This window comes from Lycium barbarum, chromosome 4 (genome assembly GCF_019175385.1).
Source record: "Lycium barbarum isolate Lr01 chromosome 4, ASM1917538v2, whole genome shotgun sequence".
Classification (NCBI taxonomy): domain Eukaryota; kingdom Viridiplantae; phylum Streptophyta; class Magnoliopsida; order Solanales; family Solanaceae; genus Lycium; species Lycium barbarum.
The window spans coordinates 139,613,392-139,622,406 of record NC_083340.1 but is presented as its reverse complement, the minus strand read 5'-3'; the positions used below and the strand labels follow the sequence as shown (position 1 = coordinate 139,622,406).

Here is a 9,015-nt window from a genome sequence, read left to right as displayed (position 1 = left end):
TTAGTGTCACTTTTTTTTTTTTTTTTTTGCCTTAAACCCCTACAGTTGGCTAAGTAATACAAGTTTATGACTTTTCGAGCTTCAGGAATATCTTTGAGGGTCATACCCTTATACAATTCCTTATAATCATTCAAGTTTTCATAAATTTCCCTATTTTTTTGTAAAAGAAGTGACTATAACTCCTCAGAATCATAACCAGAATTATATCCATCACCATCACCAGTTTCATCATTTTCATCTGAACTACAATCAGAAACAGCTTGAACAGTTTCAGCAGTGGTTGTGTTTGACTCTAGGTGGTCAAGAATATTAGGAACAATAAATCCTATTTCATTTTCATCCACAGCAAAGACATTAATCACATTAAACTGGTCAGACACCAATGCCAACAAAGTTCTAATACCAACATCACCTTCTACTTCATAATATCTACCAGAAGGACCACACACTACCAATTGTTGAACACCAACATATCCTAACTTGCAGATAAATTCATCTACTATGTCTATATAAGATAGAAGATTAGAATCATACTCTTTCCAGGTATGCACCAACTTTCTTAAGTACTTAATTTCTGGGTGACTAGTCCATTCACCTCCACGATGGAATAACAGGTCCACATTAACCATCCCTACACTATAAAACAAGTAATACAATATTAAGAAGTGAAAAGTGACATCATATGGGACCACAGTATTTAATAACAACATATAACTACCAACTAACCCCTCCCAACCAGCAAAATAAGTAAAGACCAATAAGGGCAGTAACATGGGAAAATGAGCTAAAAGGGCTCTTTGAGAGTGGAATGAAGAATAGGGGATTTTTATTTCTTTTTCCTTTTCTTTTGTTATAAACATTTAATTAGGGGTTAATTATGAAGATCTCATGAAGAGATGGAGTTGAATTAAAATATTTGTAAACTTAGGGTAAAAAATTAAAAGGGACTCTATCCCCCTAAGTTTTTTTAATTTACACAAAACCCCAAAAATAAAAGCACTTTTTACCAAAAAAACAAAAACCTGTACGTTTTTCTCTTAAAAAATACGCAAGCAACTATTGGTTGCTTAAACAACTCCTTGTTGTTTATACAATAACCTTGTATCTCATTAAAACTAGGTAAACAACTAGTAGTTGTTTAAATAAATAAAGGTTGCTTATAATAAACAACACGAAGTTGTTTAAGCAACTCATTATTGCTTATACATGAACTCAATTGGAAATTAATTGATTGATCACAAATGAAAATTAACTAATATGAAAATCTTGTTTCTTGTAAAAACTAGTCATTTGATGAGTGATTAAATCCAACTTATTAATTTTATCACAATTGATCGCAAAATTGATTGACTCAATTAAAAGATCAAAAATTTTTAACAAAACCCAAAAAGTTGCTTACAATAAACAACAAAAAGTTGTTTCGACAACTCCTAGTTGCTTACAACAGAACCCCAATTCTTGTGAAAACTTAGCAAACAATCGATTGTTGCTTAAGCAAATAGTAGTTATTTATGTTAAACAACACGAAGTTGTTTATGAAACTGTTGGTTGTTTACATTAGAACTTATCGAACGGGTCATTGGATGTTCAATTGTTATCAAGTGAATACGTTGATGTTCAAATATTCATATAATCAAACAACATTGATTCCATTATCACTAGATTAGTAAGTTATTGTTAAACTATTGGTAGAGTCAATCAATTTTGCGATCAATTGTGATATTATTAATAAGTTGGGTTTAATCACTCATTGGACGACTCGTTTGATATTTAATTGTTATCAAGTGAATACGTTGACGTTCAAATATTCATATAATCAAACAACATTGATTCCATTATCACTAGATCAATAAGTTATTGTTAAACTATTAGTAGAGTCAATCAATTTTGCAGTCAATTGTGATATTATTAATAAGTTGGGTTTAACCACTCATTGGACGACTCGTTTGACATTTAATTGTTATCAAGTGAATACGTTGATGTTCAAATATTCATATAATCAAACAACATTCATTCCATTATCACTAGATCAGTAAATTTTTGTTAAACTATTAGTAGAGTCAATCAATTTTGCGATCAATTATGATATTATTAATAAGTTGGGTTTAATAACTCATTGAACGACTCGTTTGATATTTAATTGTTATCAAGTCAATAAGTTGATGTTCTAATATTCATATAATCAAACAACATTGATTCCATTATCACTGGATCAGTAAATTTTTGTTTAAACTATTAGTATAGTCAATTAATTGATGATAAAATTAATAAGTTGGATTTAATCACTCATCAAATGACTAGTTTTTATAAGAAACAAGGTTTTTATATTAGTTAATTTTCATTTGTGATCAATCAATTAATTTCCAATTGAGTTCATGTATAAGCAATAATGAGTTGCTTAAACAACTTCGTGTTGTTTATTATAAGCAACCTTTATTTATTTAAATAACTACTAGTTGTTTACCTAGTTTTAATGAGATACAAGGTTATTGTATAAGTAACAAGGAGTTGTTTAAGCAACCAATAGTTGCTTGCGTATTTTTTAAGAGAAAAACGTACAGGTTTTTTTTTTTTTTTTTTTTTTGATAAAAAGTGCTTTTATTTTTGGGTTTTTGTGTAAATTAAAAAAACTTAGGGGTTTTTGTGTAAATTAAAAAAACTTAGGGGGATAGAGTCCCTTTTACCTAATTTTTAGAACTTGAGTCCTAAATTTTTAAATAAGTAACTCAAAAGTCTCTTTTAATAAAATGCCCCCAGTAACATGGTGTAGAAATGTACAAAAAAAAAATCAAAAAACGGAGGATGGGTGTGTGTGTGTGGGGGGGGGGGGGGGGACCACATTAAAAATGAACAATAAAGAATCCAATAAAGTGTTTCTTGTCCACCATCTTAAAAGCACAAATTGTCAATTTAGGGTCCATGTACCCTCAATGCTGACAAAAAACCCTATCCCTTTTCCCCAAAACATATACAACAAACACCAATAAAACCACCAACAGAAACCCTAAAATCCTTTGCCACAAACGGAGACAAATACAAATCAAACCCTAAACCCCTTTAGCCCAAAACAAACTGAATAGAAAACCCTAAACCCCTTTAAAACTCATGAAATCCTAAACTAGATCGAACAATACACCCAACTATGTCTTCACAAATTAGACAGTTACATGATAGTAAAATAATAATTACCCTAAGCTAACATATACTTCTTTCATAAAAACCTAAAACAGAAATCCTAACACTACTTCAACAAACAATACAAAATAGAAACAACTAAGTCAAATAAAGACGAAAAAATGTTGAAAGTAAACGAAATCAAGGTTTAATCAAAGAAAAATGTTGTATGTTTGAAGAATTTTCAACGCGAAATTGGTGATATTTGTTTTGACCTAAGTCGCCATCATCCACCCTCTTAAACGATTGAAAACAAATGACCCTATTAGGTCATTAAACGGGTTGGATTTCATACATTTAGTGGAGAAATGGGTCGGGTTACGGGTTTAATGAAGTTGGTGTTGGGTAGAGAAGTTTCACCATGGCATTTATTTAAAAAGTCATTGGCCATGGTGGACAGGTGTCAAAAATAAGGGCAAACATTGCAACTATTGTTACGGTAGGGATATAAGTGGGCTAATAGTATAACGGGGGTAAATATGAACTATTTTTCAAAGTAGAAGGATAAATCAGGCCCTTTTCCCATCTTTTATTTATGTCTTTTTTTTCCTTTTGAAATATTGGTTCCGATAAAATTAGAGTTAATTACACCCTATGTCAAGTACAGTGCTAATGCTATCAAAATTGACCCATTTATTAAAATCTGACCCACTCCCTCCTCCTTCTCCCTCTATTTGCACTCATTCCATCCTCCTCCCCCCCTGCCCCCCACCCTCTCTTCTTCGCTTCGCTGGCATCCCAACTATGCCGGCAGTCGTCACCATCGGAAATGTGTACTTCTAACTCCATAGTCAAACTGAAACCCAAAACCCAACACAACATGCATATACAATTCTGTAATAGATGATCACTTTGTGATATATATGGTGGTGGATCCATACAATGGCGGATCCGTATAGAACAAACCCGAACTCCCTCGAATCAGAAGACATGTCTTCTTTCTTTCTCAATTTTCTTTAAGCTAGTTCATCTGCCACTCCAGCGACTAATTTATATCACCGATCTGCACTGGAGTCATCTTATAGTCTCAATTTCTCCAATCCAGGCTGATTTTATGCTATTTGTGAAGTCAAGGAAGGTGTTGAGAATGTATTTGCTTCTGCTGGCCTCGGAACTGCGACGCTATGATATGGGTGTATATGGGGTTCGTCGGAGATGGTTGAGGTTGGAGATGGAGAAATCGGGAGGGCAGGGATAGTGAGTGACTGAGTGTATAATATTGTATATGGATGTTACTTGTCTTTTGTATACAAGTGTATAGTAATGTATAAAAGTGTTTTTGGGTTAAAGCTTTGCGATGTAAGTTTTGAGATATTTTTTTACAATGTAAGTGATCAAATTGTATATTTATGAAATTTTCCCTTTTTAAAATGGAAAAATTAGGATTGGTCATTAAATTACTGCTTTATTTCGGTGTTTTCACCTGGTTTTAGTCCTTCAGCTAACGAGGGTCATCAAACATAACAGGATAAATAATAGTTACCTGTCTAAGTAGTGCTTGCTCTAGGAGATTTTAGAAGCCAAATATGAGTTAACAGGAAGCAGACAATGAGGAGAACCCATGAAATCGTTAAGGAAGAAAACATGAAGATAAATAAACCAAGACTACAGACTCACACAACTAGTAGAATCAAAGCATCAGAAATAATACAAGAACTGGCATAGCATTTATGTCTGCTCAAAATCCGAGCTAAACTTAAAGACAAGTGCTTCTCTTTACCCATTTTAGCATTGCCTAGTAGTCCACTTTCTATGAAGATGATCAGGAAAATCAATGAATTTGTCAATCCCCTTGGATGAAAAAATTGTTTCAGCTTTATTTTCACAATATAGAGGTTCATGTCCACAACAAAATTGTTAAAATGGAATATATCCAAATACAAAATTGACAGACATATGAAGATCTATTAAACTATGCAAAGAACCAAAAGCTCCGGCTTCTGCCAAGGACATTTATGCTATACAGAAAGAACATAAACAACAGGGTCATCTCAACTGCACTGCATTTCCTACCTGACCAAAATAATTTCCAAAAACCTTCTTATGTGGAGGAGACAGAGGAGCTATCTTTTTTGCGGTCACCAAATATACGTTGCCTAAAGTCTTGTACCATCATAGATAGAACTTTCCTAAGAGGCCCCTTTGGTTCCCAACCAAGCAACTCTTTAGCCTTTGAGTTATCAGGCTTCCTCTTGTGTGGATCTTCTGCTGCGCTGGGTCTGAACTCAATTTGAGCATTTCGATCAATAGTTTCCTGGACCACCTGCAACATGAACAAAAAATATTACTACAAAACTCTGTTGCATTCAGTTAATTGTATTTCACAGGTCTAGCCTCCAGGTTAGATAAAATCTGATTGGATTGAATAGAGACTTCGGAAATGAAATGGTTGAATCTGTAAAATCCAAGACATGACAAGAGAAAAAAAAAAGTGATGCATCGATTACTTACGCCTGCAAGTTCAAGCATTCTGAATTCATTGGCCAAACACAAGCTAAATATCTTGAAATGTTGCAGAAGAAAAGAAGTGGCTTTACATATGACAAAAGAGAGATACAAGTGGGGAAATGAAAAAAATAACGAACTCGACGCCAGCACCTTTATGGTAGTCCATGGACTAAGTTTCAACTGTATGCTTCCCTTCATCGTAGCAACTTCTGACCCCTGTGACCATCTACTATTCCTCAGTAATCCAGAAAAACTACCTACCACTATTGATAAACATGAAGCATGAACATCTCAACATTTGCCCTTTATGTTCAAAACAACAAACAAGCAAAGCCAGCTCATTAGACCCACTCACCATTCGCAATTAGAGACATGTCCTACTCTAATAAATTTGTTTTCTTTTGCCAATTACCATTCCAAAATAAATATTTTAATGGAAACAAATGAAAAGTAGGTCATGAAACTTAGAAGATTGATCACTGGGATTATCGTTGCCCCAGTAAGTCTCCTTTTGTGGATGGTCCAAAGGATCACCATAAACCTCGCTGATGCTCGTTAGCAAAACCGAGCACCGACTCCCTTGATCAATCCAGGCATGTTCAAAGTCCCCAACACATTACTCTTGTGAACCCTCGAACAGAATCAAGGAATCCAACACTTTCAAATTGCAATTTACCAATTTAATAAACACATAAGAATGATAATGGAATTAGATAGAAAAACGGTAGTTTGGATATTAATAATGAGGAAAGGATACAATCGTTTTGACGGGGGTTTCCTTATAGTGAACCGGAGAGGTAGGGCAAGCAAGGTGGTAGATCTGGGAAACCTCCACCACATCGTGTCTGATGAGCTCAAACCTTGGTTCCTAAGGTGGTGCATAACATTCTCTTTCCGACCGGTGAAGAAATTATCAGCGACTATAACGCTGTCACCTTTAGCGATCAAATGGTTCAAGAGATGGCTGCCCACAAACCCGGCCCCACTAGTTACCAGGATCCTCAATCCCTTACGATGCAGGCCCAAAGGGATCTTCCGGCCAGAATGTAGCCTAGCCTGGTACTGGTAGATGATCCGATGAGCAATGTGTGAGACTGAGTTGACTCGATAGGCAAGTGCGAGTCATAGGCCTAGGGGAAGATATGGAAGAAAAAAACACCAGCAGAAGTGGCTTGTCTTTGGATGGACTGCAGTACACAATGCATGCTTACAACATATACCCAATGTAATCCCACAAGTGGGGTTTGGGAAGGGTAGGATGTACCCTGTGAGGACCCACAGCTGGGCGCTAACCATACTGTGAACCCTTGTGCCAGCTGGGCGCTAACCATACTGGACACCATGAACATGATCTGCATGACATGACATACTCAGGTATTGTAGCAGTGAAATCACAACAGTTCGCTACGCCCTGTAGAGCTTCGAACCCGTGACCTCAGGCCTTTTGTTCTCCCAAAGGAGACGACTTTCACCAATTGAGTTGCATTGGTGAAAGTCGTCTCCTTTGGGAGAACAAAAGGCCTGAGGTCACGGGTTCGAAGCTCTGCAGGGCGTAGCGAACTGTTGTGATTTCACTGCTACAATACCTGAGTATGTCATGTCATGCAGATCATGTTCATGGTGTCCAGTATGGTTAGCGCCCAGCTGGCACAAGGGTTCACAGTATGGTTAGCGCCCAGCTGTGGGTCCTCACAAAAAAGGCGACTTTTTGTCGTATGGTTAGCGCAGTATGGTTAGCGCCCAGCTGTGGGTCCTCACATACCCAGAGCTAACCTCTACCTTTATGGTATAGAGATGTTGTTTCTGATAGACCCTCGGCTCAAAACAAATGTAACCGATGCAGTAACGTAGGAAAAAAAGGAGACAACAAAATAGCAAATGTACAAAACAAATGTAGTAACAGATATCAATACACATTAGTGAAAAATAAAGTATGCGACTACCTTAATCATACGGCAAAAGGTACTATAACAATTTGTTACCTACTAACCATCTACCTAATTCTCGAACTTCACACCTTCTTATTCAACATCATGTCTTCAGTCAATTGAAGTTGTGTCATGTCTTGTCTAATCACCTCCCCCAATTCTTCTTCGGCCTACCTCTACCTCTCTTAACTTCTGCTATAGCCAACCTCTCACACCTCCTCACGGGTGCATCCCCGCACCTCTTTTTCATATGTCCGAACCATCTCAGCCTCGCTTCCCTAATCTTGTCTGCCACTGAGGCAACTCTTATCTTATCCCGCATAACTTCGTTCTTCATCATATCTCTTAGTGGTCGTTTGGTTGCTAGTCAAAATAGTCCCGGGATTACAATCCCGGGACTAATTTATCCCATCAATTGGTATTATTTTATACCATCTGAAAGATGGTATAAAATAATCCCAGTATAAGTGGGTTAAGAAGGTATAAGTTGAGTTATTCCAGCACTAATTTTTATACCACGTTTGGTGCAAGGTATAAAATAATCCCGGGATAAATCTATACCTTATACCAAACGTAGTATAAAAATTAGTACTGGTATAACCCATTTTATACCTCAAACCAAACGACCACTTATAGTATGCCCACATATCCATTTGAGCATCCTCATCTTCTAGACGTGGGCATTATTGACTGGCCAACACTCTACCCCATACAATAGTGTTGGTCTAAGCACCACTCTGTAGAACTTACCTTTCAGCCTTGGCGACACTTTCTTATGGCATAGAACCCCAGATGTGAGCCTACATTTCGCCCACCCCACTCCAATACGGTGTACCACATCAGCATCAATCTCCCCATCTCCTTGGATTATGGATCCAAGAGACTTGAAGCTTTCTATCTTAGGAATGACTAGTGCCTCAATCTTCGCTTCAGCTCCACCTCATAAGTCACATCGCTGAACATGCACTCCAGGTACTCTGTATTCGTCCTGCTTAACTTGAAACAGTTTGACTCCAGGGCATCTCTCCACACTTCCAGCCTATTATTAACTCCACGACGTGTCTCATCAATCAATAGTATGTCATCAGTGAATAACATACACCACGGCATCTCTCTTGAATATGTCGTGTCAATTTGTCCATCACTAAGGAAAATAAAAACAAGATAAGGGTTGATCTCTGGTGCAACCCCAGCCTATCATTAACTCCACTACATGTCTCATCAATCAATACTATGTCTTCAACGAATAACATACGCAATGCATGCTTAACCCTGGATAATTTGCAAAAAAGAAATTAACTTGTGCAGTAGTTGTGATTTTTGTTAAGGAAAAAAGCATAATGAGTCAGTCACACTCTTTTGCATTGTAGATCAGCGGCGGAGCTAGGGTGGTGGAAAGGGGTTCCGAACCCCCTTTGCCGGAAAATTACACTAGATATAAAAGGTCAAATATTCGTTTATAGTA

The 9,015-nt window shown here is 36.8% G+C and overlaps 1 pseudogene; it reads right to left on the bottom strand.

Annotated features, from left to right (window-relative positions):
* Positions 1-4,994: 4,994 nt before the first annotated feature.
* Positions 4,995-8,660, bottom strand: LOC132637906 (UDP-glucuronic acid decarboxylase 4-like; annotated as a pseudogene).
* Between the last annotated feature and the right edge of the window lie 355 nt (positions 8,661-9,015).